The sequence below is a fragment of the Bombina bombina genome, chromosome 6, assembly GCF_027579735.1.
Source record: "Bombina bombina isolate aBomBom1 chromosome 6, aBomBom1.pri, whole genome shotgun sequence".
In the NCBI taxonomy this organism is placed as follows: domain Eukaryota; kingdom Metazoa; phylum Chordata; class Amphibia; order Anura; family Bombinatoridae; genus Bombina; species Bombina bombina.
The window spans coordinates 532,063,049-532,091,043 of record NC_069504.1 but is presented as its reverse complement, the minus strand read 5'-3'; the positions used below and the strand labels follow the sequence as shown (position 1 = coordinate 532,091,043).

General features: G+C 39.0%; 1 protein-coding gene across 1 annotated transcript in view; it reads left to right on the top strand.

Moving 5' to 3' along the window:
• The window catches only part of GALK2 (galactokinase 2), a 672,315-nt gene that overhangs the window by 490,776 nt on the left and 153,544 nt on the right, over positions 1-27,995 (top strand). The window lies entirely within an intron of this gene.

Below are 27,995 nucleotides of genomic sequence, written 5' to 3'. Positions count from 1 at the left end.
AAGACTTATTTAGGTAATAATAGTAATTTTTATTTGGGTTTATTTAAATTATATTTAAGTTAGGGGGTGTTAGGGTTAGGGTTAGACTTAAGTTTAGGGGTTAATAAATTTTGAATAGTGGCTGCAACATTGGGGGTGGCAGATTAGGGGTTAATAAGTGTAGGAAGGTTGCGGCGACAATGGGGCGGCAGATTAGGGGTTAATAAATATAATGTAGGTGTTGGCAATGTTGGGGGCATCAGATTAGGGGTTAATAAATATAATGTAGGTGTCGGCGATGTCTGGAGCGGCAGATTAGGGGTTAATAAGTATAATGTAGGTGTCGGCGATGTCGGGGCAGCAGATTAGGGGTTAATAAGTGTAAGATTAGGGGTATTTAGACTCGGGGTTCATGTAAGGGTGGTAGGTGTGAACATAGCTTTTATTTCCCCATAGGAAACAATGGGGCTGCGTTACTGAGATTTACGCTGCTTTTTTGCAGGTATTAGACTTTTTCTCAGCCGGCTCTCCCCATTGATGTCTATGGGGAAATCGTGCATGAGCACGTACGACCAGCTCACCTCTGACTTAAGCAGCGCTGGTATTGAAGTGCGGTATGGTGCTCAATTTTGCTCTACGCTCACTTCTTGTTTTTTAACGCCGGGTTTGTAAAAACCCGTAATACCAGCGCTGCAGGTAAGTGAGCGGTGAGAAAAAACTGCACGGTAGCACTGCACAGCTCATAACGCAAAACTCATAATCTGGCCGTTTAGTTGTCAGTCATTTCTCTTATGACCATCTTTATTTCTTAGCCTACAAATGAATGGATCAGTTGGTTTAATGCCATCTACATTATTTCTTAGTTTCTTACTCATGTCATTAAGGTATGTCTTCTATTGCACTATTTTTTTTGATGTTTCAATAACTTTTGACCCTTTTGGCCATTCATTTGCCCTGAAAATATTCCTGGCTTCAATAATATCTTTTTATTATGGGCATTTTTTCTCTAGTATTACAAAACCAATGAAAAGGCATGTTTGAGATGAAAAATCATTCTTGTTTTCTCTGATCAAAAAATTGCCAAAAATAAACTAATTTCACTGTGGCAGGTACCCCACATAACTGGCACCATAAAGTCAAACAAATGTATTTTTCCAAGGAAAGGTGAAGTAAAGCCTCAAAATTTATGTGCTGGGATTTTGTTGTGTAGGTTATAAAATGATAGTGTTATTTGCTTATGAAAAAAGCAATTTTGTTTTTGCCACATTTAACCAAATAAAAATCCTATTGTTAGCAAATATGTAGGCACAAACAAATGGGTTCTCAAAGCACCTCCAATACTATTTAAAGTGAGGGATATTTATTTTCTGATATTGTTTTAACTGCTCCGATTCTATAACACTTACAATAAAACAGAATAATAAATAGCCCTGTCAAATATATTAATCAAATACATATATTATATATTTTTGTCAATTTATTTTTGTTGTGTTCAAAAATTATTTTTGTTTTTATTGTGGGGTTCATTAATGCAATATCTAATGAATCTCTGATTAAGTTGCTTCAAATAACAGCACATGTAAAACACATTTCTCCTACATTGGTGTGTCCGGTCCACGGCTTCATCCTTACTTGTGGGAATATTCTCTTCCCCAACAGGAAATGGCAAAGAGAGCACAGCAAAAGCTGCCCATATAGCTCCCCCTCTGGCTCCACCCTCCAGTCATTCTCTTTGCCGCTCTGAACAAGTAGCATCTCCACGGGGATGGTAAAGAGTATGTGGTATTAGCTTTTCTCAGGTCTCACGAGTGGAAGGTGAACGTGGAAAAGAGTTCCCTGTCCCCGTCGGCAAGGGTTCCCTTTCTGGGAACAATAATAGATTCTGTAGAAATGAAGATTTTTCTGACAGAGGTCAGAAAATTAAAGCTTCTAAATGCTTGTCAAGTTCTTCAATCTATTCCTCAGCCTTCCATAGCTCAGTGCATGAAAGTAATAGGTCTAATGGTTGCAGCAATGGACGTGGTTCCTTTTGCTCGAATTCATCTAAGACCATTGCAACTGTGCATGCTCAAACAGTGGAATGGGGATTATGCAGACTTGTCTCCCCAGATTCAAGTAGACCAGTTAACCAGAGACTCACTCCGTTGGTGGTTGACTCAGGATCACCTGTCTCAGGGAATGAGTTTCCGCAGACCAGAGTGGGTCATTGTCACGACCAACGCCAGTCTATTTGGCTGGGGCGCGGTCTGGGCCTCCCTGAAAGCTCAGGGTCTATGGTCTCGGGAAGAGTCTCTTCTCCCGATAAACATTCTGGAACTGAGAGCGATATTCAATGCGCTCCGGGCTTGGCCTCAACTAGCGAAGGCCGGATTCATAAGATTTCAGTCGGACAACATGACGACTGTAGCTTACATCAATCATCAGGGGGGAACAAAGAGTTCCTTGGCGATGAGAGAGGTATCCAAGATCATCAAATAGGCGGAGGATCACTCCTGCCATCTATCTGCAATTCACATCCCAGGAGTAGACAACTGGGAGGCGGATTATTTGAGTCGTCAGTCTTTCCATCCGGGGGAGTGGGAACTCCACCCGGAGGTCTTTGCCCAGTTAACTCAATTATGGGGCATTCCAGACATGGATCTGATGGCGTCTCGTCAGAACTTCAAGGTTCCTCGCTACGGGTCCAGATCCAGGGATCCCAAGGCGACACTAGTGGATGCATTAGTGGCGCCTTGGTTGTTCAACCTAGCTTATGTGTTTCCACCGTTTCCTCTCCTTCCCAGGCTCGTAGCCAGGATCAAACAGGAGAAGGCCTCGGTGATTCTGATAGCTCCTGCGTGGCCACGCAGGACTTGGTATGCAGACCTGGTGAATATGTCATCGGCTCCACCATGGAAGCTACCTTTGAGACAGGATCTTCTAGTACAAGGTCCATTTGAACATCCAAATCTAGTCTCTCTGCAGCCGACTGCTTGGAAATTGAACGCTTGATTTTATCTAAGCGTGGGTTTTCAGATTCAGTTATAGATACTCTGGTCCAAGCCAGAAAACCTGTGACTAGGAAAATTTACCATAAAATATGGAAAAAATATATCTGTTGGTGTGAAGCCAAGGGATTCTCTTGGAGTAAAATTAAAAAAATTTTAGGGTTTGGATAAAGGGTTGTCAGCGAGCTCTCTAAAAGGTCTGGCAGCAGTGCCAGATGTACAAGCATTTGTACAGGCCTTAGTCAGAATCAAGCCTGTTTACAGACCCATGACTCCTCCATGGAGTCTAAATTTAGTTCTTTCAGTTCTTCAAGGGGTTCCGTTTGAACCTTTGCATTCCATAGATATTAAGTTACTATCTTGGAAAGTTCTGTTTTTGGTTGCTATTTCTTCTGCTAAAAGAGTTTCTGAATTGTCTGCTTTGCAGTGTGATCCACCCTATCTGGTATTCCATGCAGATAAGGTTGTTTTGCGTACCAAACCTGGTTTTCTTCCAAAGGTGGTTTCCAACAGGAATATTAACCAGGAAATAGTTGTTCCTTCTCTATGTCCGAATCCAGTTTCGAAGAAGGAACGTTTGTTACACAATTTAGATGTGGTCCGTGCTTTAAAATTCTATTTAGATGCAACAAAGAATTTCAGACAGACTTCATCTTTGTTTGTCGTTTATTCTGGTAAGAGGAGAGGACAGAAAGCTACTGCTACCTCTCTTTCTTTTTGGCTGAAAAGCATCATCCGATTGGCTTATGAGACTGCCGAACGGCAGCCTCCTGAACGAATTACAGCTCACTCTACTAGAGCTGTGGCTTCCACATGGGCCTTCAAGAACGAGGCTTCTGTTGATCAGATATGTAAGGCAGCGACTTGGTCTACTCTGCACAATTTTGCCAAATTTTACAAATTTGATACTTATGCTTCTTCGAAGGCTATTTTTGGGAGAAAGGTTTTGCAAGCCGTGGTGCCTTCCGTTTAGGTAACCTGACATGTTCCCTCCCTTCATCCGTGTCCTAAAGCTTTGGTATTGGTTCCCACAAGTAAGGATGAAGCCGTGGACCGGACACACCAATGTAGGAGAAAACAGAATTTATGCTTACCTGATAAATTTCTTTCTCCTACGGTGTGTCCGGTCCACGGCCCGCCCTGGCTTTTTAGTTAGGTTTCAAATTTTTTCAAATGTTTTTCTTTCTATACACTACAGTCACAACGGCACCCTATGGTTTCTCCTTTTTCTCCTAACCGTCAGTCGAATGACTGGGGGGCGGAGCCAGAGGGGGAGCTATATGGGCAGCTTTTGCTGTGCTCTCTTTGCCATTTCCTGTTGGGGAAGAGAATATTCCCACAAGTAAGGATGAAGCCGTGGACCGGACACACCGTAGGAGAAAGAAATTTATCAGGTAAGCATAAATTCTGTTTTTTTATATACATTTTACATTATTAATCACTTATTAGTATATAAAATCTGCTACTCTTGATATATATACTCTACAATTGAGAAAAAGTTTGACACTGTGATTTCTTGAAAAATTCAGTTCAAATCTTTTTGTCTAGAAATATTTAAAAAAAAATAATATTGAAGATCAAAAATGTATATTGAACAAAACTATTAAATAGTGATACATGTGACATCACAGTGTAATATTCTCTTTATGAACATTAGATATTTATCTGGAACAACAGTACAGCCTATTGTATAAAATAAAGGAATTTCTATAGAAAAAGATATAAAACTGCAGTATAACCCCAGCAGATGAGCATAAATTGTACAAAATACACTATTTTACATATAAGGGGCATATCAAAAACATTATACGTAACAGTAGTATGACTTATCAGAAATTTTTTAGTTACTTGGATATACAGACTAGTCAAGAGAGCAGTGAATCAATTGACTGTGTTCTAAGGAAATATGTAAATCTGTGCGGGCGACGGAATTAGTGCAGAATTACGAGTTGAAAGTAAACGCCGTTACTTGAGAGCAATCAAAGTGGCGGCTGGTGACTTTTAAAAATATATTTATATATACACAGATTTATAACCCGTTTACATTTAATTTCTCCTTTTCTGTGATATACTGTATGAAGGAGCACATTCTAGGAAAGCACAAGGTCATGCTGGAATCAGAGCTCTGACACAGGTGTTACACACCCAGATACACACGTTTAACACATACAGCCTGTGTATCTGTGTGTAACATCTATGTGTGTGAGAGCTCTGATTCCAGCGTGACCTTCTACTTTGATACAGGCACATGTGTATCACACACAACATACCAGCCACTGCTTGAGTGGGAGCAGCTCGCTGATGAGGTTCAGGCTCAGGATGACTCAGAGGAAGTTGGAACAAGTACAGACAGTGCACTTCTAGTCTAGCCAGCATCATCGCTCTGCGAGGAGCAATGGGGCCCCACTTCTAGTCCCTTTTATTCCTCCACAACCTGTATGTTTATATATACACTTGTATTTGTGTGTGTGTGTGTCAAAGCCGGGATCGGTTCATGAGGGACTTCTGATCCTTGCCCTTATCAAAGGGGAAGCTGCAGGCGTTAAAGGCCAGAGCTATTAGGACGGCATGGAATGTCCTAACGTTTTGAAGGGGTTAAGATAACTAGCATAATCTGCAAACAACATAAAAAGCATCAAAGTATAATTAGACCTGTAGTCTGCAGTCCACGCTAACCCAAATAGAACAACAGCTGATACCAGTTAAAGGGACACTGAACCCAAATTTTTTCTTTTGTAATTCAGAAAGAGCATGCAATTTTAAGTGACTTTCAGTACTCTGGACAGCACTTTTTTTATTGGTGGATTAATTTATCCATCAATCAGCAAGGACAACCCAGGTTGTTCACCAAAAATGGGCCGGCATCTAAACTTACATTCGTGCATTTCAAATAAAGATACCAAGAGAATGAAGAAAATTTGATAATAGGAGTAAATTACAAAGTTGCTTAAAATTTAATGCTCAATCTGAATCATGAAAGAAAATATTTGGGTACAGTGTCCCTTTAAAATAATGAAAAGCTAATAATGAATAAAGTGGTTATTCTTAGGATCTAGAGATCATTGATACACTATACACAGATAAATGTGACTATACTATACACAGATAAATGTGACCATTATGTAAGAAAATATTATTGAATATATACAAATAGATAGATATTGTATTTACAGATTTAGATTTTTTTATGTGAACAACATAGAAATGTGAAGTGTGTCTATTAAAAAATGTACTAAAATATATTTAAAAAATTTAAAGGGATATTGCATATTCCAAGTTGTTTGAGAAGGACTCAAAAGTATATATATATATATATATATATATATATATATATATATATATATATATATATATATATGTGTGTGTGTGTTTGTATATATATATATATATATATATATATATATGTGTGTGTGTTTATATAGATATATATATGTGTGTGTATGTATTTATATGTGTGTATATACATATTTACACATACAAACACATAAATACACATATATAGACATGTATACATACACTCATACACATATTTAGAAATATATATACACATTGGAGCCCGCCCTTCCAGTCAAACATATCCCTTTTTAACCCTTTTAAAACTTTTATCACTATAAATATATTTTTTTGTGTGTATATATATATATATATATATATATATATATATATATATATATGTGTGTGATACTTTATTTGAATATGTTTTTTTAACCTTTTTTTTCTAGTGCTTTTGCTTGAGCACAACCCATAACCTTAAACTTGTGATATCAGCGCTATTTAGAGTGGTTGTGATATCTATTTAAATGGGTGTGCTAGAGCGATGTCGGCTGCACTAAACCCTTCTGGTAAATCTAATTTACCATGTACTTGTAATATCAAGTTGCATGCTATTGTTAGTGTGGGCCTACAAAACTGCTTACTAGGTCCCGTACTATCATTAGAGGACCACTTGTAATCTGGTCCACAATGAGCTATGAGTTTCTTTTTGCAAGTTACATTAACATAGGAATAAGAAGAAAAAAACACATATAAGTGAATGAGAAATAACAATGACTACTATGCCCAGTTTATAAAACAGGGATGTAGCAAGTAAGAGTTTAGTCTATAGTCTCGCTTAAAGAGATCTCCTAGTACATGCTATGAGAGAAGAGTTCCAAAGGTAGTGGCAATCAGTCAGCAAACTCCTATGTTGCATATAAACCAAGCCTCATACAATTGCTGTAAAAATAGGTGAGCAGCGCTCGGCGTACATAGTACCTCGGGTAGGTGAACATAGTTTCGAAACTACTCTCTCACATAGGTTATCCCCCCCTGAAATAATAGAATAGCATATGTTCTTTGTGTGAATGCCTCTTTACACATATGCCTATAATCCTGAGTTGCACTGCTTTCTTCTTCTGTATAAAGTACTGGTCCTACTGTCAGCTTCACTTACCTCTGGAACAGGGGTCTCTCAAACATTCTTTAATAAAAGGCATGCTTTCTATAATATTTCCACTTAAAAGGTTGTTGTACTAAAAAAATCAGAACTTGCACATCTTTTGCACTAGAAACAGGAGTTGTTTGAATTTGAATTAAAATTAGCAGGAAAGTTTTGCTACCTAGGTGTTCCTTGCTCACTTGTTGATCGTGCCAACTGCCACAGCCCTTTTGGTAGGCTGGAACATGCCTTCAAATGAGGTGTGGGCAGAAACATTAATTAAAAAATATAATCCAGTTTTAAAAACAATGTACAAACTTTTTCACTTTGTAGTCTATCTCTTACTTCTGGCCCCGTCGGTCTGACGATATATTCTAAAAAGGGGGCGGCCTTGCAACATGCCGACGAGTGGCAATGTGTCTCCCATAGGAAATAAAAGGGATTCCTGCTTCTGCAAAACTCCACCAACATCTCTACTTGTCAGCACTTTCAGCAGGCTGGGGGCTGTATTTGAAGTGTTCCTACGCAGCTCAGACTGTGCTCTCATAGAAGCCAAACACAGTTTACTGTGTAGGAACACTTTAAATAATTCCTGTGTGACCTTACTGTAACTACACCTAGACTACCTGCCTCACACTGTAAAGTCTCGCTACTAAAAAGGTGGCAAGACAAAGATGGCTTGATGCCCTACTCGTAACCTGCACTTCAGAGATTGGAATATATCGCACTGCTGGTGATGTATCCCAATCAAAGTACAGGTTACTCCCCTGGAACACCCGGCTACAACCCACACAACGCCTACACCTACATCATACTCTAGCTAAACTCCCCCTGGAACATCTAGTTAACTCCCTAATACCGCCTACTTCTACATCATGTATTAACTACACTCCCCCGGAATGCCCAGCTAACTCCCACAGACCGCCTACACCTATGTCATGTCTTCCATGTACTCCCCTTGAACTCCCAGCTAACTTCCACAGAACGCATACACGAACATCATGTCTGCCTGACAAACTATACCAAAAAAACTCCCTATGCTATGTCGCTACATTTATATGCAATGTTAAAATGATAAGCATCGTCATATATATAATGCATATTATTTTAAGTATTGTATATCATTTAAAATGTAGTTATTTTTGCTTGTTAATTTTATTATTTTAAACATACATTTATCATTTAAAATATTTCCTCTACTGTAAACTCTCAACAACAGTGTCAACATTTGCATAGGTGCATATAAATCTGTATAATTATATCTTATACTATCACATTAAGCATATGATTGCTTTTCTATAAAATAGTGCAAAACACATTTTTGTGTAGCACATCTACTGCACTGGGCTGAACTTTTCTTTAAAGGAACATGAAACGCACATTTTTTCTTTCATGGTTCAGCTAGAGCATACAATTTTATGTTTAAATATTTTTATTATTATAATATTTCTTGATCGTGTACAATACAAAAAGATTTTAGGAACAAGTTTGATAACATTAGCATATAACAATTCCAACATATCTAAATGATATATCCCCAGTTCTTCCCATATATCTTAAAACACTTCATATTTCCAGTGGACACATTTTTGAATGGAGAGGATCCTGCAAAATAAATCAATTTTCAACTTCTACAAATCGGCTATCTGTATTGGAATCTACTCTAGAAATGTTGTTACATATATATCTTTTTGTGAACCTCTTAAACAGTAATAAAGCAATAAAAGTAGAGTATGCTGAAAGGTTCTTATCTCTAATGATGATCAAATAAATATGGCTCTAGCATAGTTGCCAACAGTCCCTGATTTCCAGGGACAGTCCCTGAATTTTGTTGTATGTCCCTGGATTTTTTTTGTCCCTGGAAATGTCCCTGAAAATCTCTTAGAAGATAGATGATAAATAGATATAGTGTATTATTTAAATATAATTAATTCCTAATGGAATATTATTATTATTGAATGGGTTCACATATTATTTGTCTTTCTAATTTTGATGCTGTGTTGTAAAAATAACCATATGCCCAGAATGTGTTCCAGAGACTGGGTAGGTGTAAGAGCTTGGTGTTGTAATCTGTATAATAAACTATGGATAAGTCTAAATTATACTATTACTTTCAAATGGGTGTGTTTTGATTGCAGAACTGAGTGGGCGGAGCAGTTGAACAGTAGGTCGTCAATACTCCAGTAACCCGCTTGCTTGCTCTGCTGCAAAGTGTCCCTGGAATTTTTTTTTAAATGTTGGCAACTATGCTCTAGAAAGAGCAGTGGGGGGGGGGGGAGAGGGGGGGGAGGGGGAATAGACAGAATTCCCACTCCCAGCGGTCCTCCAAAACCTACAGGAGATGATCGGACTCAGTGCTCAAGAATCAGATTGGGCCACATATTCCATAGAGCATACAATTTTAAAGGGTCACTGAACCCAATTTTTTTTCTTTCGTGATTCAGACAGAGCAGGCAATTTTAAGCAACTTTATAATTTACTCCTATTATCAGATTTTCTTCATTCTCTTGGTATGTTTATTTAAAAAGCAGGAATGTAAGTTTAAATGCCAGACCATTTTTGGTGAACAACCTGGGTTGTCCTTGCTGATTGGACAGCGCCAATAAACAAGTGCTGGCTCCTTAGCTTAGATGCCTTCTTTTTCAAATAACGATAGCAAGAGAACGAAGAAAAATTGATATAAAAAAAAAATTGCTGGCTCCTTAGCTTAGATGCCTTCTTTTTCAAATAAAGATAACAAGAGAACTAAGAAAAATTGATAATAGGAGTAAATTAGAACGTTGCTTAAAATTGCATACCTGAGCAGATCCTGAGCCTGCCTAGGTATCCTTTTCAACAAAGAATACCAAGAAAATAACGCAAATTAGATAATAAAAGTAAATTGGAATGTTGTTTAAAATCACAAGCTCTATCTGAATCATGAAAGAAACAAATTGTTTTTCATATCCCTTTAAATAAAAAGCATTAGTTCTAGGACTAGTTAGCATCATTATAAGCAATTATATAAAGATGAATTATTTCTAATTAGAAGAAAAATGTACCAATAACATTTGCTAGCAATAATGTTGACATGACCAATATTACTATTTTACATTTATAGTGTATTTCTTAATGGCAGCATAGTTAGATCATCGTGAGAATCATGCGCTCAAGTTGTAATAGATTAAGAACATAGTTGTTATAAGTAATTTTACACAATGTGCTATTCGTTTCCATGACAAAATGTGTCCAGTCCTCTAAATTTTGTTTCTTTTGAATAAAAAGTAATTGCATAATTTGGTTTTATAAACACATCTTTAATGTCTCATGATGTTCCTTGACTTTCAAGTCTGACATCTTCACAATGACGAATCAGTGGTTTTGCCCAGCTTTTATCATAGTAAAATTACAGCTCAATTAATATGGCATGAAGGTAAACAAAATGACTGTGGGATATTATCTCAGAGAATAGAAATTAAGTACTAAAAAAAAAAAGTTATTAAAAGGATTAATCATTAAAATGTGATACACTTAATAAAAACCATGACATTACAACAATGTGAACATATGATATGATCCTTATGCAAGAAATACTATTTAAGTTGCCAGTCAATTGTCGACCATATGTTGTCTGAAGAGTCGCTGTAATGTTGACTACTCTGCAAGATGTTTGTATTAAACACTGTAATAAAGATACCAAGATGTGTTTGCTTGAATTGATTTAGGCTGGGAAAAAGCCTAGATGCAAGGGTGGACAAAAATACATTTATCTTAGGGCCCATGAAAAATATAAATTAGATTTTTTATAATCATAAAAAAATATATATATTTTGGAAAACTTTTTTGGCTTTCAGAATGTGTTGATATATGGACCAAAGCTTTGTATTTTGTTTTTAAAAGTGTGGCATTTTTTAATTAAAGTGAATGTAAAGTTGAATGAATGAGTGCCCGTTTTTTAAAAATACTATTAAAAACAGGGGCACTTTCATTCATTAAACTTTACATTGCAGCGGTTTTTTTAAATACTTACCTTTTCCTTTAGGATAGCCAGACCGGTGATACTCCGCCCGCAGCTCCTCTGTACTTACCTCAGCAATGACGAAACCGGCTTCCTCCAATCATGGCATGCACCCCGGAGCGTCCATCTCGTGAGGCCACGCAACAATTGAAGGAAGCCAGTTTCGTCATAGCTGAGGTAAGCACAGAGTAGCTGCGAGCAGAGGATCGCCGGTCTGGGTTTCCTTAAAGGGACACTGAAATTTTTTTTCGTGATTCAGATAGAACATGCAATTTTAAGCAACTTTCTAATTTACTCCTATTATTAATTTTTCTTCATTCTCTTGATTTCTTTATTTTAAAAAGAAGGCATCTAAACTATTTTTTTTGTTCAGAACCATGGAAAGCACTTGTTTATTGGTGGGTGAATTTATCCACCAATCAGCAAGAACAACCCAGTTTGTTCACCAAAAATGGGCCGGCATCAAAACTTACATTCTTGCATTTCAAATAAAGATACCAAGAGAATGAAGACAATTTGATAATAGGAGTAAATTAGAAAGTTGCTTAAAATTGCATGCTCTATCTGAATTACAAAAGAAAAAATTTGTGTTCAGTGTCCCTTTAAGAAAAAGGTAAGTACTTAAAAGAAAACGCTGCAATGTAAAGTTTAATAAATGAAAGTGCCTCTGTTTTTAATAGTATTTTTAAAAAACAGGCACTTATTCATTAAAATTTACATTCACTTTAATGAAATACATTTTACAGTATTGATTATGTTCCTCTTGGGGATTAAACCAGAAGTCACATACATTTTTTGATAGAGTTGAATATTGCATTAAGTCTATTATTAATGGCTTATTTTCTGCCATCTAATAGTTTTTTGTAATGGTATGTAATCTGATGTTTTTTTTTTAACCTTTTATATGTGTTTTTATTGTGCTCGGGTAACTGTTGTATATTACTTTAGTAAAACAGCTCTTGCTAAGGAAAACAAAATCAGCCATTTGCAGATTAGCACACAGTAACTATAAGAACCAAACTAAATTTTATGTAGATTTAAGATTAAATAGGATGCAAGTATAATATTTAAAGTTACATCTTTAATACTGTCTTATTTAGATTTCTTATCTATGTACCATATTGGGAATTTGATTTCACTGTAAATGGCCTTTCAACTTGTGCAATAGTTTTAAAATTATTGTACTAATATTATTTTTTGACAAAACAACTGAAATGCTATCATACTAAGCTTACGTATATGAACTATCTAATCAAGCCTTTGGGGTATATTTAACGTAGGTCGAGCAGACATGATTCACTATAGCGAATCATGTCCACTCAACCTCACTAAATGCCGACAGCATACACTGTTGGCATTTAACATTGCACAAGCATTTCTGGTGAAATGCTTGTGCAATCACGCCCCCTGCTCATCGGTGGCCAATCGCCCGCTAGCAGGAGGTCTCAATCATCCCGTTCGTATCGGATCAGGTTGATTTCAGTCCGCCACCTAACCTTACTACCGCTGCTTCTTAACTTCCGTTTCAGGCGCTAGTCGGAGAAAGCAGCATCCACTGCTTAGTAAATCTATACCTTAGACTGCTGCTCAAGAGTAGATTTGTATTATCAGAGTACAGTATTTATTATTCAGACTTGTGTTTCATTACTGTTAAGGTACAAAACCTACTGACAAGAAAAAAAAAAAATTTCTGGCACGTAGGATGTTGTAAAAGCCCTATTACAGGATGCATCTGTACAACAATAAATAATCAAGTTCAACAATAAAATACTCAAACAGTAAGGTGGCAGCCTCAGTGGCAGCTCAACATGAATACAATTGGTTGCTGGCAACACAACTACAGTCACAAAAAGGTTGACTATAGAAGATAAGCAGAGGTCTTGCTTTTCAGCAAAATCCCACACAGACTGGTGGTGCAAACAGAATTGGTGCAAGCAGCTGCCTCCAGGAAATGACTACAGAAGGTGATGGGGAGGCATATCTTCTAGCGTTTGAACGCTCTGCAACCTGGAAAGCTTGGCCATGAGAACAATGGGCACAAATTATTGTTCCTTACTTGCTGTGTGAGGCCCAAAAACGATTATTAGGATCTGGAAGAGGAAGCTGCTGCTGATTATTCCTGGAAAACACTCTAATAAGGGGGATGCTCTGCAGTGTATAGAGTCAGAGATATCAGGTGAACAATGGACACTAATAACAGACCAAGTGACAGAATCTGAATATAGCAATCCATGTAATTGTAACACTTTAAGTGAAGTTTTTGGTGAGATCAAGCAAATGACCCCTTGTTACCTATTCCACGGACCAGAGTGGTTGATGTAAACGGGGTAACTGCAAAAAATTAACCAAAAGATACTTATCCTTATTCCATCCTTACTTACTGTATTTGGTAACTAAAGGGGGAGGACAGAAATTTTCCCACTCACATAACTTGGGAGGTCATCTGGGAGTGTAGAACACACAGAAAGGGTGCTAAAAAGGTTATTTTGGCCAGAAGTATACACAGACATATAATGGATTAAGGAGTGTATGGCTCATGTCATACTTCTGGTTAGCCAGCACATAGAGAAAGCACAGGGCTCACAGAAGCTGAATTATGACATAATTCAGTATGTTGTTACTATTATATACTATTAAATAAAAAGAGAGAAACGCTCAACCTGGGAATGAACAATAGCATAATAGCTTGTTCTATGGCTAGTTACCACCCAAGTAGCAGCCTCTTTTTGCTCAACATGTGCCTTTCACAGAGAAGTACTTTCCTGAAGCATATCAGTCTGATCCTGACTTCACAGTACAGTCCAGCCCCGAAATACCAGGCAATCCCTCTCTGAACGAGAGAAACAACAAAACCCCAGATGTACGTTTTGGCCCATTGTGCAGCCATATCCCTCTAGGCACACTGAGCAACGGGTCCACGTCTGGATTTCCGCATCACACTTAGGGAGACTTCCCTAAGTGTCATAATTTGCATAAATAAAAAGAGAGAAACGCTCAACCTGGGAATGAACAATAGCATAATAGCTTGTTCTATGGCTAGTTACCACCCAAGAAGCAGCCTCTTTTTGCTCAACATGTGCCTTTCACAGAGAAGAACTTCCCTGAAGCATATCAGTCTAATCCTGACTTCACAGTACAGTCCAGCCCCAAAATACCAGGCAATCCCTCTCTGAACGAGAGAAACAGCAAAACCCCAGACGTACATGTCGGCCTATTGTGGGCCGAATGCCTTAAAGGGCATTCAGCTCTTTTTCGGCCCATTAAAATAAAAAAGCCCTAATCTTAAAAAAAAAACATAACACTAACCCCAAAATCGGTACTCACAGTTGCTGAAGTCCGGTGAACGATTTTCATCCCAGCGGCGAAGCATCTTCATCCAGGCGGCTCCATCTTTATCCATCGCGGGACCGGCATCTTCTTCATGCCTGTAAAGGTCCAAACGGAGGTCCATCAGTACTCCTTTAATATTGGGGTACTGTTCCATTCCTAATGACTGAAAAATTAAAATCAGCCAATAGGAATTAGAGCTCTTAAATCCTATTGGCTGATTTGAACTAGGGCAGCAATTGCTAGGAACACTCAATAAGTACCTCTTTACAAGTTCCTAACTGCTTTAAAGTCACCACTACCCGACTGCAAGGAATGACGTGGAATACTGCTATACCCCAAAACTTGCTTGTAGATGAAATAAAAAAAATTCTTCAGACACCTAAACTTCACCTCCTCCATGCACCGAAGGCAAAGAGAATGACTGGGGGTTGTGGGTAAGGGAGTAATACTTAGCAGTTTAACTGTGGTGCTCTTTGCCTCCTCCTGCTGGCCAGGAGTGATATTCCCAACAGTAATTACTAAAGCCGTGGACTCACCATGTCTTAGGAAAGAAAGGCCATTTTAAGGGCCCTTGGTAGTTTATTATAGATTAGGGTTTTTTTATTTTGGGGTGGGTTTTTTTATAACGGGGTTTTAGAATAGGAATACATTTTATTATTTTGGATCATTTTGTTTGTTATTTTTTTGTAATGGTATTTTTTTTTAATTTTAGTGTTTATTATTTTTTTGTAATTGTAGTTTTAATTTTTTAGTAATCTTAGGTTTTTTTATTTTTAGTAATGTTAGGTCTTTTATTTTTATTTCACAGGTAAGTTTGTATTTATTTTTAAATAGGTAGTTAGTTAATAATTGTAACTTTAATTTAGGTCTATTTAAATTACGTTAAAGTTAGGGGGTGTTAGGTTTAGGGCTTAATAGTTTAATTTAGGTTGTTGCGATGTGGGGGCCGGCTGTTTAAGGGTTTCATAGATTTAGTTAGTGTTGGCAATGTTTGGGAAAAGTGGTTTTGAGGTTAATAGGTTTATTTAGTGTTTGCATTAGTGTCAGCGATGTCAAGGAATTGCTGTCCAGCAGTCTCATAAGCCAAACGAATTATACTTTGTAACCAAAAAGAAAGCTTAGTAGCAGTAGCTTTCTGACCTTTACGTTTCCCAGAGAAACAGACAAAGAGGGCAGAGGACTGGCGAAAATCCTTAGTCACCTGTAAGTAGAATTTAATAGCACGTACAACATCCAAATTGTGTAACAAACGTCCTTTGGAAGAAGAAGGATTAGAACACAGAGAGGTAACCACAATTTCCTGATTAATATTTATATTAGAAACAACCTTAGGAAGGAAACCTAACTTTGTACGAAGAACACCTTATCAGCATGAAAAATAAGATAAGGGGAATCACACTGCAAAGCTGAGAGTGTCTATGGAATGCAACGGATCAAACAGAGTCAGCTGTAAAACATTAAGAACAAGCTTAAGGCTCCAAGGAGAAGGAACAGACTTAAAGACAGGCCTGATTTTGACCAAGACCTGACAAAAAGATTGCAAATCTGGCACATCCGCTAAACGTTTATTTAGTAAAACTGATTATTATTATTATTATACTTTATTTATGAAGCGCCATCATATTTCGCAGCACTGTCCATTGATACAGTTCATTTAAATAAAACAATAATATAAAACTTCTAAGAGACAGGACAAAATTTACAAACACATACAGTAGGAATTGAGGGCCCTATTCCTGTGGGAAATGATAAAGCAGAAATCTGACCCTTCAGGGTACTGACTGACAATCCCTTTTCCAGGCCTTCCTAAAGAAAAAAATAAATTCTAGGAATTCTAATTCTACTCCAAAAGTAGCCTTTGGATTCACACCAATAAAGATATTTACACCATATCTTATGGTAAATCTTTCTAGTAAAAGGCTTGCGAGCCTGAATCATGGTCTCAATGACCGTTTCAGAAAAACCATGCCTAGACAGAATTAAGCATTTAATCTCCAAGCAGTCAGCTTCAGAGAAATGAGATTTGGATGAAGGAAGGGACCCTGAATCAGGAGGTACTTCCTCAGAGGTAGTCTCCAAGGTGGAAAAGAGGACTTCTCCACTAGGTCTGCAAACCAGATCCTGCGAGGCCATGCAGGGGCTATTAGAATCACTGACACCCTCTCCTGTTTGATACGAGCAATGACTCGTAGAAGGAGAGCAAACGGAGGAAACAGATGGCCTGCGGATCTCTTGACCTTGAACCGTACCTTGGAAGCTTGGCGTTCTGACAGGATGCCATCAGATCTAACTCTGGTACCCCCCATTTGAGGACTAAGCTGGAAAACACCTCCAGATGGAGTTCCCACTCCCCGGGATGAAAAGTCTGTCTGCTCAGAAAATCCGTTTCCCAGTTGTTTCCCAGTTGTCTACTCCTGGAATGTGGATGGCAGACAGGAATTGTGGGTCTCTGCCCACTGAAATATCCGAGTAACCTCCTTCATGGGTAAGGAACTCCTCGTTCCTCCCTGGTGATTGATGTAAGCCACAGAGGTTATGTTGTCTGATTGGAACCTGATAAACTGGGCTGAGGCCAAGCCAATAGAGCATTTTAAATCGCCCTCAACTCCAAGATGTTGATGGGAAGAGCAGACTCCTCCCGAGTCCAAAGGCCCTGAGCTTTTAACGAGTTCCAGACTGCTCCCCAGCCCAGCAGGCTGTCGTCCGTGGTCATGATCACCCAGAAAGGTCTCCGAAAGTATGTGCCCTGAGACAGTTGTTTCTGAGAAATTCATTGCGGGAGAGAGTCTCTTGACGACTGATCTAATTCTATTCTCTGAGATAGATCTGCATGGTCGCTATTCCATTGTCTGATCATGCACAACTGGAGAGCTCTCAAATGGGATTGAGCAAAAGGAATGATGTCTATGGAAGCCACCATCAGACCGATTACCTCCATACATTGAGCCACTGAAGTAGGAGCAGTAGCCTGAAAAGAGAGGCAAGGGATCTAGGACATCTTGTATCCAGGCTTGAGAGAACTTCATGCTGATTTGGAATCAGCTGCAGGTTTCTTTGATTGTTTCCCCTTGTTCCAAGACTGATTGGGTTTCCAAGAAGACTTGAATTGTTCCTGCTTGGAAGAAGAAGGGGAAGGCTTTCCTCTAAAGTTACGAAAGGAACGAAAATTACTCTGACGTCCTTTATGCCTATTATTCTTATCTTAAGTTAGAAAAGACCCTTTTCCACCCGTAATATCAGAGATAATTTCTGCCAAACCGAGTCCAAACAAGGTTTTTTCCTTTTAAGGAATTGCAAGAAGCTTGACTTTAGAGGAAACGTCCGCAGACCAGGATTTCAACCATAACGCCTTGTGGGCTAGGACAGTGAAACTAGAAGTTTTAGCTTCTAGTCTAACAACCTGTAAAATGGCATCTGCAATAAAGGAATTGGCCAATTTAAGAGCTTTAATCCTATCTGGAATTTCATCCAAGGAAGTCTCTACTTAAAGAGAATCAGACAAGGCGTCAAACCAATAAGATGCCACACTAGTCACGGTGGCAATACACACCGCAGGTTGCCATTAAAGACCTTGATGAACATAAATCTTTTCAGGGCTGGTGCAAGGATTTTTGTCTATACAGGCGCAGGTGCATTATGACACCCCCCTGCCCCCAATCCCCACCACGACAGTTTTATATATATTGTATTATATATATATATATATATATATATATATATTTATATATTATATATACAGTGGGGCAAAAAAGTATTTAGTCAGCCACCAATTGTGCAAGTTCTCCCACTTAAGAAGATGAGAGAGGCCTGTAATTTTCATCATAGGTATACCTCAACTATGAGAGACAAAATGTGGAAAAAAATCCAGAAAATCACGTTGTTTGATTTGGAAAGAATTTATTTGCATATTATGGTGGAAAATAAGTATTTGGTCACCTACAAACAAGCAAGATTTCTGGCTCTCACAAACCTGTATCTTCTTCTTTAAGATGCTCCTCTGTCCTTCACTCATTACCTGTATTAATGGCACCTGTTTGAACTTGTTATCAGTATAAAAGACACCTGTCCACAACCTCAAACAGTCACACTCCAAACTCCACTATGGTGAAGACCAAAGAGCTGTCGAAGGACACCAGAAACAAAATTGTAGACCTGCACCAGGCTGGGAAGACTGAATCTGCAATAGGCAAGCAGCTTGGTGTGAAGAAATCAACTGTGGGAGTAATAATTAGAAAATGGAAGACATACAAGACCACTGATAATCTCCCTTGATCTGGGGCTCCACGCAAGATCTCACCCCATGGGGTCAAAATGATCACAAGAACGGTGAGCAAACATCCCAGAACCACACGGGGGAACCTAGTGAATGACCTGCAGAGAGCTGGGACCAACGTAACAAATGCTACCATCAGTAACACACTACGCCGCCAGGGACTCAGATCCTGCAGTGCTAGACGTGTCCCACTGCTTAAGCCAGTACATGTCCAGGCCCGTCTGAAGTATGCTAGAGAGCATTTGGATGATCCAGAAGCGGATTGGGAGAATGTCATATGGTCAGATGAAACCAAAGTAGAACTGATTGGTAGAAACACAACTCGTCGTATTTGGAGGAGAGATAATGCTGAGTTTCAACCAAAGAACACCATACCTACTGTCAGTGACGTGCAGTGACGTCAGAGGCTGGTGAGGCAGTGGCTAGGATACACCTTCATTCTTTAGATATCCTTTGTTGAAGAAATAGCAATGCACATGGGTGAGCCAATCACATGAGGTATCTATGTGCAGCCACCAATCAGCAGCTACTGAGCATATTTAGATATGATTTTCAACAAAGGACATAAAAAGAATGAAGAAAATTAGATATTAGATGTAAATTGGAAAGTTATTTAAATTTGCATATGGGTTTCATATGGGTTTCATGTCCCTTTAAATGGTGTCTTGGAAAACTGGTCAACTTAGTAAACATCTGATTTTAGTCTAAAAGGATTGTAACAGAAACTCTTGCCAGATAACACAATGCTTGCTCTGATTATGAGATCTAGAAATCCATGCCCATTAAAATATGTTTAAAACATACTTTTTACTTTAATGCTGCAAATTATGCTTATAGATTCTTTCATTACATAAGGGATGAGAGTCAGAGGGGGAGGAAGAGAGACAGAGAGAGAAAGAGACCATGGGGGAGAACAACACATAAGGAGAGAGATGGATAGATAGAGAGACACACACACACACACACACACAAGGGGGGGGGGGACCACTACATTTTAAAGTAATAAAACAGCAGAGCTACAGAGAGTTCAGAAAATGAGTCTATAATTTAGTGTGAAGTACAGAGGCAAGCTGCTAAGTTAGTGGGTGTAAAGTTTGAGTAAACAAAATACAAAAACGACCCTGCTGTAAAAGAGTAAAAAAAAACACTAAACCACATTCATTAAATTATCATTTTTACTAACAGAATCCCTTTCAGTAAAATCTTACTTTAATAAGATGTGGCTGAAACACTGCTCTCTGTGCCTCTTTTCCTGCTCTGTAAGGATTCAGGAAGTGACAGTGGCACATTCCACTGCACTTAGAGGGGAAGAACAGAACTCTCTTTTTCACTTTAGCAAAGCTAGCAGGTTCACAGGACAGCAACAAAATATAAGAAAGTTGTTTTTTTCCGTTTTTGTTTTGTTTTATATGATTTAACATCCAGCCTCAACCCTAAGTTCCACTTACTAATGCCTCTCACTGGATTGGTTCAGCCCAAATAGGACTGCCACCTGCATCCAGTAGGTGGCACAGCATGTTGTGTAATGGTGGGCAGACCTGCTTGTGCCTCTCCATTGCAAAACATATAGCTGTGAGAAAAAAAAATGCTGGGGAAAAAAAAAATTATTTTTTTTTTAAAGCCAATAAAAAAAAATATATTTTTGCCCATATGAGAGGTGAAGCACTGCCTCTAGTGACTGCACATCACTGCCTACTGTGAAGCATGGGGGTGGCAACATCATGCTTTGGGGCTGTTTCTCTGCAAAGGGAACAGGACGACTGATCCGTGTACATGAAAGAATGAATGGGGCCATGTATTGTGAGATTTTGAGTGCAAACCTCCTTCCATCAGCAAGGGCATTGAAGATGAAACGTGGCTGGGTCTTTCAGCATGACAATGATCCCAAACACAGCGCCTGGGCAACGAAGGGGTGGCTTCGTAAGAAGCATTTCAAGGTCCTGGAGTGGCCTAGCCAGTCTCCAAATCTCAACCACATAGAAAACCTTTGGAGGGAGTTGAAAGTCTGTGTTGCCCAGCGACAGCCCAAAAACATCACAGCTCTAGAGGAGATCTGCATGCAGGAATGGGCCAACATACCAGCAACAGTGTGTGACAAACTTGTGAAGACTTACAGAAAACATTTGACCTCTGTCATTGCCAACAAAGGATATATAACAAAGTATTGAGATGAACTTTTGATATTGACCAAATACTTATTTTCCACCATAATGTGCAAATAAATTCTTTCCAAATCAGACAATGTGATTGTCTGGATTTGTTTCCACATTTTGTCTCTCATAGTTGAGGTATACCTATGATAAATATTACAGGCCTCTCTCATCTTTTTAAGTGGGAGAACTTGCACAATTGGTGGCTGACTAAATACTTTTTTGCTCCACTGTATATTATATATATATATATATATTATATATATTATATTTATATATATATATATATATATATATATATATATATATATATATATATATATTATATATATTATATTTATATATATATATATATATATATATATTATATATATTATATTTATTTATATATATATATTATATATATTATATATAAATATATATTATATATTTATATATATAGCAGATAGCAGCTCCCCTCCCCCCACCCAGAAATTACACCTGACCTGGGGTAACCTGGGTTCTCATCTTCACTTATCATAACATAAGTCAAGTCAAGTGAATATGAAGTGAATAGTGTGGTGATCTCATGTCTCTGTACATAGCCTAGGCTCTCAAAAAAAAAATATGTGACAACCATTACCTACCTCTCTCTCACTGTCTCACATTTCAGTTACACAGAGGCGCCGGTCTCTCTGGCCATCTGGGGGGGGGGTGAGTGGGCTTCCCTTACGTGGCTCCCTCCCTCAATTTCAACATCTGATACATCATAGAAGACAGTGACTGTGACACTGTCAGTACAGTAATCTATAGTCACAATTTGGGCGCCAGCATCCTTGTGTGTTGTTTCCCTCGCAACAGCTCCACACTGTCTGAGCCGCCTCCAGCCTCTCACATGACGTCACTTGACTGACAGACGGTCCAGACCAGTCAGCATACTCAACCGTTTTTATGCCAAGTCAGTGCCGAACAGATGCGATACGACGCAGGCAAACAGCAAGTGTGACTTGAACGGAGGAGGAGCTCTATGAACTGTCTGTCTGTGCCCAGTGACCAGAGTGCCAACATGCTCAGCGCTTGGGCCCACCTGACCCCCACCCCACCCATCATGAATAAAGCTGTCACAGTGTCCTGAGAAGAGTATGAGTGACAGTGCTGTGTGTGTGCCGTTTGCGCTTGTGCACACATATATTTTTTTAAAGTAATCAAGCAGCTGATTTGTTGAATGCTGACGCCTGCTGGGGACGCCTAAGGCGGCTGCAAAGTCGCCTTACATTGGCCTGAATCTTTTTCAAATAAGCCTCCAGCTTCTTGTCCATCGGATCCTTAAAAGAGCAGCTATCCTCAATAGGAATAGTGGTTCTCTTAGCCAGAGTGGAAATGGCCCCTTCAACTTTGGGTACAGTATACCAAGGGACTTTAATGAAGTCCTTGACAGGAAACATTTTCTTAAACATGGGAGACGGGGAAAAAGACACCCCTGGTTTCTCTCATTCCTGTGAGATAATCTACCTAGCACGGTCCGGCACAGGAAAAACCTCAGAAGTGGATGGTTAATCAAAGAAACTATTAAGTTTACTAGATTTCTTAGGAGCGACAACGACAGGGGCATCAGAGTCATCTAAAGTAGCTAAAACCTTCTTTAACAAACAAAGGTGTTCAAGCTTAAATCTGAAGGATACCACCTCAGTCTCAGAAGAAGGAATTATACTGTCCAAATCTGAGATTTCACCCTCAGAAAGTCCTGATGTATCTTCCTCATCAGACTTATGAGAAAGGGCAATTTGGGAAGCAGAACTAAGGAAAGGCACCTTACTTTCTGAATTTTTAGATTTCCTCTTGTGTTTTCCCTGTAATCTAGGAATGGCAGCTAATGCCACAGATACCGCTGAAGATACCTGGGTAGCAATTTCTGCGTTTAAATAAACTCCACTAGGAGTTATAGAGGAACTGCAGGGCACTGCATGTGATGCCATTGAGGCTTGGAACATAGCAGGAGAAAGCTGAGGTATTATTTTAACAGCATCATCCTGAGAGACATTAGGCTCAAAAATTTTACTTTTATTTTGCAAATTTTTCTTGACACATGAAGAACAAAATTGTATAGGAGCTGCAATTTGTGCATCTAAACATAAGTATGAATTTATGAGAGCATGCTCTTGCTCCATATCAGATATGTTGTGAAACAGTAAATAAACTTGTACAGATAAGTTTCAAAGATTTTAATATTCAATTAAAATAAGGCAAGAAAAAAATACACTTTAAATTTTATCCCAAATTAGGATCGATCCCCAGCTAAAATTATGTGAGAAAAGTTAAGAAAAAACATTTAATAAACATCAAATAAACTTCTAAAATACCCCTCAGGCAACCCCTCACCTCAATTACTGAGGTGCCTTACCATTACCAATTAAGACCGGATCACCCAGAAATGGAGAAAAGCAACTTTTTCCTCAGAAACGTTATGAAGTAAAGCCGGTCATGTGACCACAACTGCCATGCTCAAATTACTGCTGCAACACAGAGAGGCACCACTTCCTGGTACACTGAGTACCAGAAATATCATTTTTTTCAAACCTGACAGTTTCAAATGGCATTGTTTTATTTTAAAGCAAAAGGAAAATGAATAAACTGCTGAAATAGAAAATGCAGCCTTACTTTCAGTTTAAACTTGTATTGTTTTATCAAGTAAATATGTGTCAGAAAATAAATCCTAATAAAAACATTTTACCCTTTCTTTTTAAAAGAGTTTAAATGTTAGTCTCACACATGCTACAGTGCTTGCTTCATGCCACAGTGTAACCCATACAACAGGATTATCTATGTCCCAATAAAAAAGCAGTGTCTTTTAATTTGTTAAGTGCATGGTCTCCCCAACTGGAAGAAAAAGCACTTACTTGCTCCACTGACCGGCATGTAGACAGTTACAAGGTATGAGAGGACACAGTTCCTCACAGAGACCTTTGAAAAAGAAAGAACAGAGTAGCCAACTCTGGCTTTCTAAACTAGGGCAGCAATTGTTAGGAAAACGCAGTAAGTACCTCTTTACAAGTTCCTAACTGCTTTAGAAGCCACCACTACCCAACTGCAAGGAATGATGTGGAATACGGCTATACCCCAAAACTTGCTTGTAGATGAAATCAAAAGTTTTCTTCAGACACCTAAACTTCACCTCCTACATGCACCGAAGGCAACGAGAATGACTGAGGGTTGTGGGTAAGGGAGTGATACTATAGCAGTTTAACTGTGGTGCTCTTTGCCTCCTCCTGCTCGCCAGGAGTAATATTTCCAACAGTAATTATTCAAGCCGTGCACAATATCTTAGGAAAGAAAGTGAAGAAGATGCTAGAATTTCATATTATGAAAAAAGACTAGATTTCTTTCCACAATTGATCTCACAAAAGATTGTTTTCATTTACTTCTAACAAAGAGGGCCAGAGAGAAAATAACATTTTCCAGTACAAGGTGATTTGTATGTATATATGTGTGTAAGAATTCACAAACATACACATATGTATGTACACACAATACATACATACACATATACTGTATACCTAATTAAATTCAAAGACACATATAGTACACTTTTGAGTCTTTCCAGTCCAACACCTTGTCACACATTTCAATAAATAATAAACACCTAGTTTATTTTTTATATGTGTGTATGTGTGAATTATTTCTCTTGTAAGATGTATCGAGTCCACGGATTCATCCATACTTGTGGGATATTCTCCTTCCCTACAGGAAGTGGCAAAGAGAGCACCCACAGCAGAGCTGTCTATATAGCTCCTCCCTTAGCTCCGCCCCCCAGTCATTCTCTTTGCCTGCTTAACTGCTAGGAAGGGTAAAGTGAGTGTGGTGACAAAAATGTTAGTTTTTATTTTCTCAAGCAAAAGTTTGTTATTTTAAATGGTACCGGTGTGTACTATTTACTCTCTGGCAGAAAAGGGATGAAGATTTCTGCAAGGAGGATGATGATCTTAGGATTTTGAAACTAAGATCCACTGCTGTTCTCACAAGGGCTGAAGAGTACAGGAAAACTTCAGTTGGGGGAACGGTTTGCAGGCTAAACTGCATTAAGGTATGTTCAGTCTATTTTTTTCTAGACAGACTGTGTTATTTCTAGAAAAGGCTGGCAATATCCCCATGAAGGAAAGTTAAGCTGTATTCAGTAAAAAATCCAAGCTTGCATAAAGGGCTCATTTGTTACAGATAGGAAAAAACGTTTTGGTTTTATTGCAAATATAACGTTTTTTGAGGGACTTTAAAGGGTCTTTGTGGCTTGTTTAAGGGTTATTAACCCACATGGCTAGTTTATGAAACACTCTGTTGTGTTTCTTTTAGGCCCCATAACATCGAGTGAGGTGGGAGGGGCCTATTTTCGTGCCTCAGTTGCGCAGTTTCTTTACCTCAGAAGCATCCAGCTACTTCTCCAGAGGTTCCTACTGTATTTGATGGCTGTAAAGAAGTTTTTTCCCCACAAATCGTTCCTAAAGGGCAGGTAGGCGCCACAGCAGAGCTGTGGCAAGGTGCTGAATGTTATTTTACTGGTTTTGACGTTTTTTTCAATCCGTTTTTTACATTAAGGGGTTAATTGTTTATTTGCATAGTGGTGCAAAGTTACTAAGGCTTTATGATGCTACTGTAAAAATTTTGTTTTGTTTACTGCTTTTTTACACTGTTTTGCAGAGTTTGTGCAGCTTTTTTTCTCTTAAAGGCACAGTACCGTTTTTGTTTAAAGTGTTATTTACTTTGATTAAAGTGTTTTCCAAGCTTGCTTGTTACATTACTAGCCTGTTTAACATGTCTGACACCAAGGAAAATCCTTGTTCAATGTGTTTAGAAGCCATTGTGGAACCCCCTCTTAGAATGTGTCCCACTTGCACTGATATGTCTATAAATTATAAAGAGCATATTTTAGCACTTAAAAATATTGCAATAGATGATTCTCAGACAGAAGGAAATGAGGGTTTAGCATCTAGCTCTCCCCAAGTGTCACAACCAGTAACGCCCACACAAGTGACGCACAAGTGACGAAGTACCTCTAGTGCGTCAAATTCATTTACTTTACAAGACATGGACACAGTTATGAATAAAACCCTCACAGAGGTTTTCTCTAAACTGCCTGGTTTACAAGGAAAGCGTGACAGCTCTGGGTTAAGAACAAATGCTGAGCCATCTGACGCTTTAGTAGCCGTATCCGATATACCCTCAAAATGTTCTTAAGTAGGGGTAAGGGATTTGTTATCTGAGGGAGAGATTTCTGATTCAGGAAAGACGCTCCCTCAGACAGATTCTGATATGACGGCCTTTAAATTTAAGCTTGAACACCTCTGCTTATTGCTCAAGGAGGTATTAGCTACTCTACACGATTGTGACCCTATAGTGGTCCCAGAGAAATTGTGTAAAATGGACAGATACTTAGAGGTTCCTGTTTACACTGATGTTTTTCCAGTCCCTAAGAGGATTGTGACTATTGTTACTAAGGAGTGGGATAGACCAGGTATTCCGTTCGCTCCCCCTCCTGTTTTTAAGAAAAGGTTTCCCATATCTGACACCATGCAGGACTCGTGGCAGACTGTTCCTAAGATGGAGGGAGCTATTTCTACTCTTGCTAAGCGTACAACTATACCTATCGAAAGACAGTTGTGCTTTCAAAGATCCTATGGATAAAAAATTAGAGGGTCTCCTAAAGAAAATGTTTGTTCAAGGTTTTCTTCTCCAACCTATTGCATGCATTGTTCCTGTAACTACTGCAGCTGCTTTCTGGTTTGAGGCTCTAGAAGAGGCTCTCCAGGTGGAGACTCCATTAGAGGATATTATGGATAGAATTAAGGCCCTTAAGTTGGCTAATTCTTTCATTACAGATGCCGCTTTCCAAATGGCTAAATTAGCGGCAAAGAATTCAGGTTTTGCCATTTTAGCATGCAGGGCATTATGGCTTAAGTCCTGGTCTGCTGATGTGTCATCAAAATCTAAATTGTTGAACATCCCTTTCAAAGGAAAGACCCTATTCGGGCCTGCACTGAAAGAAATTATTTCAGACATCACTGGAGGGAAAGGCCATGCCCTCCCTCAGGATAAAACAAATAAGATGAGGACCAAACAAAATAATTTTCGTTCCTTTCGGAACTTCAAGGGTGGTCCCGCTTCAGCTTCCCCTGCAGCAAAGCAAGAGGGGAATTCTGTCCACTTCAAGTCAGTCTGAAGACTCTCTCTCTCTCTTCGCTCAGGCATGGGCAAGAGATGTTCATGATTCCTGGGCTTTAGAAATTGTGTCCCAAGGATATCTTCTGGACTTCAAAGACTCCCCCCCAAGGGGGAGATTTCACATTTCTCAATTGTCTGCAAACCAGGCAAAGAGAGAGGCGTTCTTACGCTGTGTAGAAGACCTACATACCATGGGAGTGATCCGCCCAGTTCCAAGAGCGGACTTCTCATCCGGGGGAGTGGGAGCTCCATCCAGAGGTGTTTGCCCAACTGACTCAGCTATGGGGCACACCAGAATTGGATCTGATGGCGTCCCGACAGAACGCCAAACTTCCTTGTTACGGGTCCAGGTCCCGGGATCCCCAGGCGGTACTGATAGATGCTCTAGCAGTGCCCTGGTCCTTCAATCTGGCTCATGTATTTCCACCATTTCCTCTCCTCCCACGTCTGGTTGCCAGAATCAAGCAGGAGAGAGCTTCGGTGATTCTGATAGCGCCTGCGTGGCCACGCAGGACTTGGTATGCAGACCTGGTGGACATGTCATCTGTTCCACAGTGGACTCTGCCAATGAGGCAGGACCTTCTAATCCAAGGTCCATTCAAGCATCCAAATCTAATTTCTCTGCATCTGACTGCTTGGAGATTGAACGCCTGATTCTATCAAAGCGTGGTTT